The sequence below is a fragment of the Schistocerca serialis genome, chromosome 1 (genome assembly GCF_023864345.2).
Source record: "Schistocerca serialis cubense isolate TAMUIC-IGC-003099 chromosome 1, iqSchSeri2.2, whole genome shotgun sequence".
NCBI lineage: Eukaryota > Metazoa > Arthropoda > Insecta > Orthoptera > Acrididae > Schistocerca > Schistocerca serialis.
In genome coordinates this window covers 105937518-105951200 of record NC_064638.1, presented here as the reverse complement: position 1 = coordinate 105951200, position 13683 = coordinate 105937518, and positions in this window count along the sequence as shown.

The window sequence follows — 13683 nt, the reverse complement described above, 5'->3', positions numbered from 1 at the left end:
TGAAGCATTTGCTTTGGTTATACACATTCAGAAACTCATTATTGTAACAGTTTACCAACTACCAGCTTCTGATGAAGAGATATTTACAGAAAAACTCACTGAATTAATTTTACTGACTGTCAAATACAAGCAATATAAAACATTTATCACAGGAGACATTAATATAGATGTAAGAGCGAAGAGAAAAACTGTGGTTCAGAATCATAAATATCTTAACATCAATGAGTTACTACTCCTTAAACAATAAACTACTCATAATGGAAGCATTGGTTGATAATATAATTAGCAACATGTATAGGAATCAATTAGAGTGGGATACCATTAAATTAGAACTATCTGACCATGATGGCAAATGGCTCAAATTGGATATTTGACACTTGATGATACCAGGTTGCTAACTACATATAGGGCTCTCAAGGAAGAGAACACTGAAATTATAAGAAATGAACAGAGTAGTGTAGAATGGGCAAGAATCAGCAACAAAGATATAAATGAAAGCTTTTCTGCAATCATATTCAACATAAAAATACATTATTACTATGAGAAGTAACCTAGCAATATGTATAAACCACAACATAAAAAAAGTGGTACACCCCACACCTCAATAAAATCAGAATCCTTTTACTCATGCTGAAGGAAAAAGATTGAAGGCAGTTAAGAGAACAAGAATAAATATATAAACTTAAGAAAAATATACGAATCTGAAATTAAAGCAGCAAAAATGAAAGCAAATGAAGAGTATTTTAAATTCTAAAAACAAATGTAAAATTGCTCGAAACATAGTTAAAAGTGAGATAAACACGGGAAAGTAAGAAATCAGTAACCAAATTAATTGTAACACTCTCAACGAACACTTCATAAATTCAGTAAATGCCCATGTACCACAAAGTGACAATTTAACTGATGCGGTAGTTTTTCTTTTGCAGTCACAGAATAAAACAGATGAAATATTTAACTGGCATTATATGGGGCCAACGTATGCCACTAGTGGTCATGGAAGGCACCATAACAGCTACACAATATGTGAATGCGATCATCCAATTGATAGTGCAACTATATCAGCAGCATATTGGGGAGGCATTCATCTTCATGGGTGACAATTCGCTCTCCCATTGTGCACATCTTGTGAATGACTTTTTTCAGGATAATAAAATCGCTTGACTAGAGTGGCCAGCATGTTCTCCAGACATGATCGCTATCAAACATGCCTGGGATAGATTGAAAAGGGCTATTTATGGACGAAGTGACCCACCAACCACTCTGAGGGATCTACACTGAATCGACATTGAGAAGTGCGACAGTCTGGACCAACAGTGCCGTGATGAACGTGTGCATGGTATGCCACAATGATTACAGGCATGCATCAATGCAAGAGGATGTGCTACTGGGTATTAGAGGTACCAATGTGTACAGCAATCTGGACCACCACATCTGAAGGCCTCGCTGTACAGTGGTACAACATACAATGTGTTGTTTCCATGAGCAATAAAAAGGGCAGAAATGATGTTTATGTTGATCTCTATTCCAATTCTCTGTGCAGGCTCCGGAACTTCTGGAACTGAGGTGATGCCAAACTTTTTTGATATGTGTATATATCATTATTCTTCTTGAAGTCTGAGGAAATTTTGCCTATCTCATACATCTTGCTCACCAGATGGTAGAGTTTTGTCAGGATTGGCTCTCCCAAGGGTGTCAGTAGTACTAATGGAATGTTGTCTACTCCCAGGGCAGTTTAATAAGCCACGGCTGCAAAATACTAAAACAAATTCCTTACAGATGAATGGAAAAACTGACAGAAGCCCACCTCGGGGAAGATCAGTTTGGATTCCATAGAAATGTTGGAACACACGAGGCAATAATGACCCTATGACTTATCTTAGAAGCTAGATTAAGGAAAGGCAAACCTACCTTTCTAGCATTTGTAGATTTAGATTAAGGTTTTGACTGGAATACTCTCTTTCAAATTCTGAAGGTGTCAGGGGTAAAATACAGGGAGCGAAAGGCCATTTACAATTTTTACAGAAATCAGATGGCAGTTATAAGAGGCGAGGAGCATGAAAGGGAAGCAGTGGTTGGGAAGGGAGTGAGACAGGGTTGTAGCCTATCCCCAATGTTATTCATTCTGTACATTGAACAAGCAGTAAAGGAAACAAAAGAAAAATTCAGAGTAGGAATTAAAATCCATGGAGAAGAAATTAAAACTTTGAGATTCACCAATGACATTGTAATTCTGTCAGAGACAGCAAAAGACCTGGAAGAGCAGTGGAACGGAATGGACAGTGTCTTGAAAGGAGTATATAAGATGAACATCAACAAAAGCAAAACGAAGATCATGCAATGTAGTCGAATTAAATTCAGTGATGCTGAGGGTATTAGATTAGGAAAGGAGATGCTTAAAGTAGTAAATGAGTTTTTCTATGTGGGGAGCAAAATAACTAATGATGGTCAAAGTAGACGGGATATAAAATGTAGACTGGCAATGGCAAGATTTTGTTAAAAGTAAGTCAAAAGCTTTCTCAAGATCCTTTAACCTCAGACCAAGTGGTAACCCACATTCAGTGTCCATTTTCTGTAATTTCATTCATGATTTTCACCAGTTGTCCATGATACTACAGTCACATTTAAGGCCATACTGATCTTCAAATTTTCATTGGCAATAGACTGGTGCTCATAAGGATGATGCATGTCATGAAACTTTTCTCAGTAGATTCAGTTCATTTCTGGGCATTATATATTGCTACACCATACTTTAAATATATGTCTGCAGGTTTCTGCCTTTGACATTTATGAACTGCAAACAATGGTAAATGCCACCATGTATGCATAAAAAATTAGTGTGAATTGAATCATAATGGCAGATTAAAACTGTGTGTCACATCAGGACCGAGCTCAGGGAATTTGCCTTTTGTGAAAAAGTGTTCTATGAACTGAGCTAACCCCAAGGTGACTTATGACCCATCCTCACAGTTTATTTCCACCAGTCCGTTGTCTCCTACCTTCCAAACCACACAGAAGTTTTACTGTAAAACTTGTGGGACAGGCACTCCTGGAAGAAAGGATATTTTGGAAACAAGACTTAGCCACAGCCTCGGGAATGTTTCCAGACAAGTTCTCACTTTGTAGTCGAGTGTGCACTGGTATGAAACTTCCTGGCAGATTAAAACTATATGCTGGACCGAGACTCAAAAGGCAAAGTTCCTGAGTTCAAGGCTCTGGCAAGCATACAGTAAACTGCCAGGATGTTTCATATCAGTACACACTCCACTGCAGAGAGAAAATTTCATTGTGGATGACTGTGAGTTGTTTTTCATACTCCACTGTTGTATGTTAGGAAATGCAAGCAGTTTACATGTGCATGACAAGCGTTGCTACAGTACCTTATGACCTCCTGAAACATACAGTTCCAGTTGTTGGTGATATACCATACTCACTGTATAATATTGTACCATCTGTCTTACTTTTTGGTTTTGGGCTGCCTCTGCAACAGTTTCATTTGCAGTGTGACCCCTGGCATCTCCTTACAAGATTCATAAATCATTACTGTTTGTTTGAAATTACATTGTGAGAGAGGTCTATCAGCGTAAGATGTGAACCATTAAGTTCAAATGTTAGTTATCTGTATTATTACTGCAGTAAATAGTATGATCAGGTTTTTCACCCTTGATATCCAGATTAATATTATGAGCCAATAACTGCAAGTTTTCACCAATCAACTTGAAATATAATATCACTAGTTAAATAAGGTTGTTAAATTTTTGCTGACATAGTTGCCTCTTTGCTATTTTAAATAGAGAAAGTGGAAAACTATTTCCAAAATCCTTCATTTTCCAAACAACCTGCAGAACAAATACACAAAATGAGATAGTCTTAAACTGTAATGATCTCACACATTTGTCTCAAAATATTTATATCAGTAAGTATACTTTAGTCTTTGTCATGACAAGACTTACAGTAAGACTTTTGGTTATACTGCCTAAATGGATAGCTGTTGTGAGCAACATTTTTGAAATTTATATGAAATCAAATGCCTTGCAGGTGTCACAAAGGTCCCATAACAGGAATTGGTTAGCATTTTCAGGAGGAGACTTCCATCTTTGCAACATTTAAGACTGCACAATTAGGTGCACTGAAATGAGGCAGCTCAAAAAACAGCACAGGAATTCCAGCCTGGCTATCACAGCACACAGCAATTTATTTTGTTTGTTAAGCAATAATACACCAACATAAATTTATTTGATTCTCTATAAGGACGAAGTGAAAGTTGAATAAACACACACACACACAGTTGAGGTAGTACTGAGTTTTGTGAAGAGAAACAGCAGTTAGTGGCTGGAATACCTTCTGAGACACAAGGCTACTGAGAAGAGGGCTAACAATATTATGAATCTTTTTCTACAAGTTACTGACAGAGACATTCACTCATAAGTCTAGATTTCTTATAGACATTCACTGTAGATTTAAAAATTGTCTTAGCAAGTTTTCTCTAACAGAGAGGTGTTGTCCAAAGAAAAAGTAGCATTCAGTATATCTCAAGGAATGTATGACTGGATTGATATACATAAGTCCTGGCAAATAATGCCTGTAAATTTCTGAGGCTGTTAGAAGCTGACACAGTTCTGTACAGGGGTGCACATCGTTAGGAAATTCTTACCTATTACAGAGACACATGAATCTGGTGTACTGATTGGCAAATGAAACTTAATGTAAATAAATTTAAACTTATGTGCACTAGTAGATGAAAATACTTGATTCTGTCTGTGTGAGCAATAGTCTATCTCTGGACTCATTCACGGCCATCATGAATTTAGCAAAATACAGGCAGAATAATTTGTGGTGGAATTACAACTTAAATTTTAGCTTCATACATGAAGGAGATGATTTTCTTCTTTCAAGTAATTCTTGAATACTGTTCACTGATATGGCACCCTTTCCAAGTTGGACTAATGAAGAAGATTCAAAGAAGAACTATGAACCTTATCATGGCTTCATTTATGCAGGATGGGGGTGTCACAGACATTATCAGTAAATACTTTGGGAGACATTACAAGAAAAGCATGGTGCATGATGGAGTATCTTGCTCACTAAACTCCATGGGAAGATAGATGGATAGATAGATAGATAGAGAGCGAGAGAGAGAGAAACAGAAAGAACCTCCTCTGACATACACCTTATACAATAAATATGAAGTTAAAACTGAATAATTTGGGCTTATTCTGAGGAGCATCAATAATGCCTTTTCCCATATGCCATTTGTGAATGGAACACGAAAGGGGTTGGCTGCACATGGTGGAGGGGGGGAGGGAGGGGGAAGGGAAGGCTTTATGAATCTGGTTGAATATGTACTCCCTATAAGTATCTGCAAGATGGCAAGATGGTTAAGAGGGCGGACTTGTGTACACCCCCCCCCCCCCCCATCCATGGAATATGTAGACTTTTTATTCATTACAGAAGTCTCATACATGCCTAGAAGCAAATGGGTAACTGTCAGTTCTCTGAGATATAATAAGTTCTTTTTATCACCTATAAAGTTTAGTTCTTTTAGCATGATGAAATGTCTGAAAACAATCAGCTCATTTACATCAAAATGACAATTTTACAATCTTAATCCCCCCCTCCCCCCTTTTCATCTTGTTTCAATTTCTGCAAACGTCCGTGGCACTCTCCGTAACAAACTGCATAGTGTCTTGTGGATGACAGATGATTATTTAGATCCAAATACTCTAGATACAAAGGAACAGGAATTCAAAGCAGAATATTTGATCTTGTATGAAAAACAAACAAATTTATTCTGTGATGTATTTGCAGAAATATGGGAAAAGATCTCTATGAAGATTTACAGAAATTGATAAATAACAACTCCCACCACTAGGTGATAATGGGGGACTTAAATGCAAAGGTAGGGCAGAAACTAAATACAATTTTTAGAGGGAAATTTCAAATATGATGCCAGATAGGCTACGTTACCAGAATTTACTGAGAAGAATAATAGGTACTTCCTTAACACAGACTTTCAGAAAAACACAAATAAGAAATGGAATTGTCATGGACCAAATTAAACTTAAAATGAGCTTGACTGTATTTTCAGGAAAACAAGAAAAACTATAAAACATGTGTATAGCACATGATGTGATGATCCTTTCAAGTTGAGAGTAATCACAAACTCATGAGATGGAAAATGAAAATACATGCAAAGGTAGTAAGAACCATTTTAATCAAGTTAGAAGTCTGGAATGTAGATTATGAGAATTTGTTTAAGAACAAGGAGGTGCACCAGACTAAGCTTACAAGAAGTGCATCATCCTCACTGAATACTGGACAGATATGGATGAAATGGCCAATTATTTAACAAAGATACTTATTTCCAGAATGAATCTGTCACTTTACAGCATAGTGTGCACTAGTAAATAAATGGATAACCAAGGTGAAGAATGCTATGAGATGGTTAAATAGCAAAAATGGAAATATCCACAGTGCCTTAATACATAAAAATATTCACATTTTCAAAAGTTCATTCACATGTCCCAGATCCAATGCACTGCTTTCAGCACCACTGGTGTGACACCACAAGTATTTGAATGTAATTCAAACTGTGAGAGAGGTGGTTATAATCTGTTCTGGCAAACATGTACTATGGGATAAGTAATTCAATCTACCAAAATTAACAGAAGATTCACATGACTCAGTTCACAAGGTGGGTGGTTTATATGGAGACAAGAAAGACCATCAAAAGCTCTACAAACTTCCATATATTCAGCTTTGTTTTATACTATAATGACATTAGATGCTTCAGTGCAAATGACTTCAGTGGATACTAGCATTCCACATCTGCTGCAACTGTGCCTATAAAGGCACTGCTGAAGCTGTTGATGCTCAGTGTGCCAAACAAGCAGTTAATACTGTTATATGTCTCATAAATTCAGCCACAAAGGAAAGCCTGTAAACAAAATAAATCCGTCTACATCCTTGTTAGCCCCTGCATAGAAGAGAAAAGATGTAAATGAAAAGAGTAGACAAGAGATCTAACCATTTGATCACAATACTCTAATGATATGTGATAGGAAATATCCTGCAGCTGAATTAGAAACATGTTAAGGCAAACCCCAAATTCTGTTTACATTTCCTGCTAACATCTCAAACTGTACTACTATTTAGACCATGAACAAAAATGTCAATCTTAAACTAGCTTCCATCTTTCAGTATAATTTGCACTGTTACAGGGCATATGTGAAGGAATTAATTTTTTTAGCATAGGAAAATCATTGTGAATGTACATTCAGGAGGGTCCTATGTTGAAAGATTATACTCTTTACAAGAAAGATAACCTAAATGATGAATGGGAAAGGCGGCTTTCAGTGTGTGTCAGAGAAATGTTTCATTTTTAACTCCTCACCACTGCTACTGACTCATAAGTGGCTGCAATTTTATAATTTGCAGCATTTCAACTAATAGTATGCTTTATTTACATTCCATTACCATAATCTATGGACATACCACTCAAATTTCAAATATAGCTTCAGAGATTATGTCTCCATCAATTACATGTACAAACAAACAAGTTATAACACTTTCAAAAGAATTGGAAGATATATTCTAGAGAAAGAGCTTCACAAATTGAGGAAGTCAGTAACACATCAGTCCATCTCTGGCCATTATGCAAGCAGTTATTGGATTTGAAATTCGCAGGAGAGCTTCTGTGAAGTTTGGAAGGTAGGAGACACGGCACTGGTGGAATTAAAGCTGTGAGGATGGGGCATGAGTCGTGCTTGGGTAGCTCAGTTGGTAGAGCACTTGCCCACGAAAGGCAAAGGTCCTGAGTTCAAGTCTTGGTCTGGCACACAGTTTTAATCTGTCAGGAAGTTTCAGAGTTGCTGGATGTTGTCCTAGGGATATCATGCGAAATTCTGTCCAATTGGTACATTAAATCATCAAAATTCTGAGATGATTGAGGGGGAGGGGGGGGGGGGGGGAGCTTGCCATTAATGCTCTGAACATTCTCAATTATAGAAACATCTGATGACTTTGCCGGCTATAGTAGGCCTTGGCAAGCATGAAGATGGTCATGGCTTGCCACGAAGGGCAACAGAAAGGACACAGAATATCATTAGTCTATCACAGTGTTACAGGGTCCCACAGATGACAACCAAAGGGCTCTTGCTATGTAAAAAAAAATGGCGCCCCAAACCATCAACCCTGGTTTGTGACAGTTGGGCTGGTATCCCATTGCTGTGCAGGTGGTTGGTGACAGTTGGTCTGGTATCCCATTGCTGTCCAGGGAGTCTCCAGACACATCTTTCACCTGAAATCTGATTGACTGGAGGTAATTGTGTTCAGTCATGAGTCCCATTTCAAACTGAGCCCCAATGATAAGCTAAAGCTTGTCTGGAGACAATAGTCTCTTCATATTTTATATAAGCTTCACTATATAAGTAATAGTTGTATAGTGTATGGCACTTGCTATGTCACTTTTTTCCCTCTGCCCTTGAAGTGGCTACCCTTATTGTCTGCTACCTCCTCAATGGAAACATATTAGGGGGTGACTGCACTCAGGCACACAGACAAAACATCAAAGTCCCGCATCCTGTGACTCCTTGTTTAGCATACTAACCCTTTTTGGATAAGTGACAGTAGAACTTTTAGTGTCACCATTCAAGCAGGTGTGGTGGGGGTCCACATCTGTATAGTATACCAGTCACCATTGTCCTTAATTTCAGTATCTTAGGTTCAACCTACAATGAGCTAAAACGTTGTGGTGATGTACTGTTCTTATGTACATATACATCTGGGGATCTAAGGCACAAAACACAGATACAGTTTTTAAACTGCATTAAAGGGCTGTAAGAATAATAACTACAAGTAGTAGCTGGCTCAGTTAAAGAAGAATTTAACCCCTTTACTGCCTGTGGAGGCTACTCTTTCCAGTAACTGCATCTGTAATCGAGATGGCATAAGAAGACCACTGACAGTTTGCAGTGCTATTGCCAGTGTTAACTGTGAAGTTCTAACATCTGCAGGTGAAAGTAGTAACCATTAGCATATCAGTGACAACACTGTGACATTGCCAAAGAGATGTTTACAAAATCTCATTACGTTACTGGTTGAGGTAGCCTGGGGAAAATGCTGCACCCAGTCCACTACACTGTCATGGACCACTTTACACTGATTCAGCAATTATGTTATTCTGCTGCACCAATAGTAGTTTCCATTTGTTGTGTGATATAGCTTTTACATCCGTAGAATGTACACATCCTATTAGACAACACTGTTCGGTCATGAGGAAGCGTATTGACTTGAGCTTAGGTGTATCCCAAAGCTTCGGAAAAATGTCTTACCTCCTCTGGATGTTCCTGAAATCTTGTGGTAGTACACTGCACAAGGTGTATAAAAACTGCAACAACAGTTAATTTCTGTTTGTCATGGGATCGCTAACATTGTCAGAACACTTTGCTGTGTTTCTACTGTAAATATTTTTCTAACTTGTACTAGCTCATACAGGGTGTTTCAAAAATGACCGGTATATTTGAAACAGCAATAAAAACTAAACGAGCAGCAATAGAAATACACCGTTTGTTGCAATATGCTTGGGACAACAGTAAATTTTCAGGCGGACAAACTTTCAAAATTACAGTAGTTACAATTTTCAACAACAGATGGCGCTGCAAGTGATGTGAAAGATATAGAAAACAACGCAGTCTGTGGGTGCGCCATTCTGTACGTCGTCTTTCTGCTGTAAGCGTGTGCTGTTCACAACGTGCAAGTGTGCTGTGACAACATGGTTTTTTCCTTAGAACAGAGGATTTTTCTGGTGTTGGAATTCCACCGCCTAGAACACAGTGTTGTTGCAACAAGACGAAGTTTTCAATGGAGGTTTAATGTAACCAAAGGACCGAAAAGCGATACAATAAAGGATCTGTTTGAAAAATTTCAACGGACTGGGAACGTGATGGATGAACATGCTGGAAAGGTAGGGCGACCGTGTACGGCAACCACAGAGGGTAACGCGCAGCTAGTGCAGCAGGTGATCCAACAGCGGCCTCGGGTTTCCATTCGCCGTGTTGCAGCTGCGGTCCAAATGACGCCAACGTCCACGTATCGTCTCATGCGCCAGAGTTTACACCTCTATCCATACAAAATTCAAACGCGGCAACCCCTCATTGCTGCATGAGAGACATTCGCTAACGATATAGTGCACAGGATTGATGACGGCGATATGCATGTGGGCAGCATTTGGTTTACTGATGAAGCTTACTTTTACCTGGACGGCTTCGTCAATAAACAGAACTGGCGCATATGGGGAACTGAAAAGCCCCATGTTGCAGTCCCATCATCCCTGCATCCTCAAAAAGTACTGGTCTGGGCCGCCATTTCTTCCAAAGGAATCATTGGCCCATTTTTCAGATCCGAAACGATTACTGCATCACGCTATCTGGGCATTCTTCATGAATTTGTGGTGGTACAAACTGCCTTAGATGACACTGCGAACACCTCGTGGTTTATGCAAGATGGTGCCCGGCCACATCGCATGGCTGATGTCTTTAATTTCCTCAATGAATATTTCGATGATCGTGTGATTGCTTTGGGCTATCCGAAACATACAGGAGGCGGCGTGGATTGGCCTCCCTATTCGCCAGTCATGAACCCCTGTGACTTCTTTCTGTGGGGACACTTGAAAGACCAGGTGTACCGCCAGAATCCAGAAACAATTGAACAGCTGAAGCAGTACATCTCATCTGCATGTGAAGCCATTCCGCCAGACACGTTGTCAAAGGTTTCGGGTAATTTCATTCAGAGACTACGCCATATTATTGCTACGCATGGTGGATATGTGGAAAATATCATACTATAGAGTTTCCCAGACCACAGCGCCATCTGTTGTTGACAATTGTAACTACTGTAATTTCGAAAGTTTGTCTGCCTGAAAATGTACTGTTGTCCCAAGCATATTGCAACAAACGGTGTATTTCTATCACTGATCGTTTAGTTTTTATTGCCGTTTCAAATATACCGGTCATTTTTGAAACACCCTGTATCTTCATTTGTGACAAAAAAAGTTGCTAAAATTGTTTTCATATTGTCATAAACAAACTTTGGAAATGGTAACAAATATAATTTGAAAATTAGTTTATAATTTTTTGCTCACATTGCAATCATTCATTACCTTTTGCAGCACAAATGTCAAAGTAGCAAGCCTGTACAGAGGAATACATGCCAAAAAAGCACTGGAGTTACTATTTTCAATAGCTTATCATCCTGAAGATTCAGAAACAGAAAGTGATGAGGTTATAGCAGACATACTTCATTTCACACATTGTACAGGACACTGGTCTGCGTTGGGTACCACACTCTGATATCAACTGTATTGTAAACATTTCCTGTACTATAGACATTGAGATTTCTAGTACTGGTCCCACAAGTGAAGAACAGCCATCAGCAGAAGAGAAACTGATGATTTTTTGGCTTGTTTCACATTGATACATAAAGAGAGCCATTTGTCAACAACTCACTGAAAAAATATGGCCCAATAGAGGTTACTTCCTTTTGTTACCACTGGGATATTAGAGCATGTGGTTCAGCAGATAAATCTGTACGCACATCAGTTTAAGCAAAGATGGTAATCTGGTCAGACTGCAAGTGAACTGACAAACAAATGGACAAATTTTTTATGTAGACGAGTTACAGATACAGATTGGTATGAATATCTTGATGGATATCTTTATATTTCTTAGAGTAGTGTTCTACTGGAGTTCAGTAGCTACTATAGGTCAGCCTTATATATCAAAGCCTATGACATGCAAAAGTTTCAAAAAGATACATGAAACTATTCACACAAATTACAACAGAATGAAACCTTCATGAGGGCATCCAAATCATGGTAAACCTGGTAAGATCAAACCTCTTCTAATCTTTCTGAATGACACAATTCATAACACTGTCAGTAAGGTATTGGCTGTGGATGAGAGCACGAGGGCATCCAAATCATGGTAAACCTGGTAAGATCAAACCTCTTCTAATCTTTCTGAATGACACAATTCATAAGCTGTACACTGTCAGTAAGGTATTGGCTGTGGATGAGAGCACGAACCTATCAAGGGGAAGACATGGCTCAAGCATTATATGCCTTTGAAGCCAATCAAATGAGGATATGAAATGTGGTGTTTGGCAGACACAATGACAAGCTATGTCACAATTTTGGTATTTACACAGAAAAATTGGATGGTGCATCTACAGAACATTCTCTGGCAGAGCAATTAGTCATTAGCCTGAACAAAGGCCCAAAACACAGTGACAGTGAGGTAGCATTGGACAACTCCCCCACTACTTTGAATCTAATGCAAATGCTGTTGAACAACAGTATCTATTCTATAGGCAAACTGGAAAGGACTTCCTTCAGTGATGAAAGAAAGATGTACATTGAACAGAGGAGTACTTTAGTTCAAATGCAAACGTGATACTGAAACTATAAAATGGATGGCCAACAAATCTGTCACTATTTTGTTGACTTCAGACAATCCTTGAGAAACCACCTTTGTCTTAATGCTGAATACAGATGGTACTACCAGTAGTATTAGTTGTCCAATGGCTGTAGATGCAAACAAAAAATAATACAACAAGAAGACTAAATCACTTAAATCAACTTAGAGAATGTTACGCAGTAGGTCAACATTCTTGTAACTGGTGGCATCAGATTTTTTACTTCCTGCTAATCTTAGCAATTAAAATGAATTTAAATTGCACAAAATGAAGAAAGGGTAAGGAGGATACCAAGATCAATTGAACGTACACTTATAACTCACAAAATGGTTAGACTGACAAAAGTAAGAGAACATATACCTGTTCTAGAAAAATACACACATGCGCAAGCGCGCGCGTGCACACACACACACACACACACACACATTGTGAAAAGTGTTCTACAAAGCTTGAGGCGAGAGTACAAAATATGTGCATTACTTCTGCAGAATGCCACTCTGCACAGTTTTAAGAAAAAGAAAAAAGCTGTGACAGTCATTTGAATATTTGCTTGGGACAGAGATATTACTTGTTTACAGATGCTGAATGTGTAAAATTGAATTTAAACCACTTGTAAACCTGAAATTTTAATCTTTTGAAAGGAATAGTTGCTTTTCACTAGGTAGCGGAGGTGCAGAGTCACAGATAAGCACAACAAAAAAACTGTCACGGAATAGGATTTCAGCCAACAAGGCCTTTGTCAAAAATAGACACCACACACACACACACACACACACACACACACACACACACACACACACACATGACAAGAGTCTCTGGCAGCTGAAGCTAGCCTGGATTTTCCATTGTTTAAATTTTAATATTTTTTAGAAAGCTGTTTTTATTTCACAGAACAAAAACTACCTCTTAGCTCAAATCAGTATAGAAAACTTCATTGTAGATAACTGGTTTTGATAAACTGAATTACCATCTTCATATCTGAAATAAACTTGCAAGAAATACTACAAACTGTTATAGAAATAATCCAGCATCAACTCACAGAGGAAACAAATGATGACGTGCCTTCATAAAGGTAATTGCAAGCATCTTGTGCCACCTACACACAAAGTCTCTCCATTGAGTTTCCAGGTACATGTACATCAAATGACCGATTCATTGGCACATCAGAATTAAAATTAGTATGTAAATCACAATTCTCCAAATCAATGTTGCTAT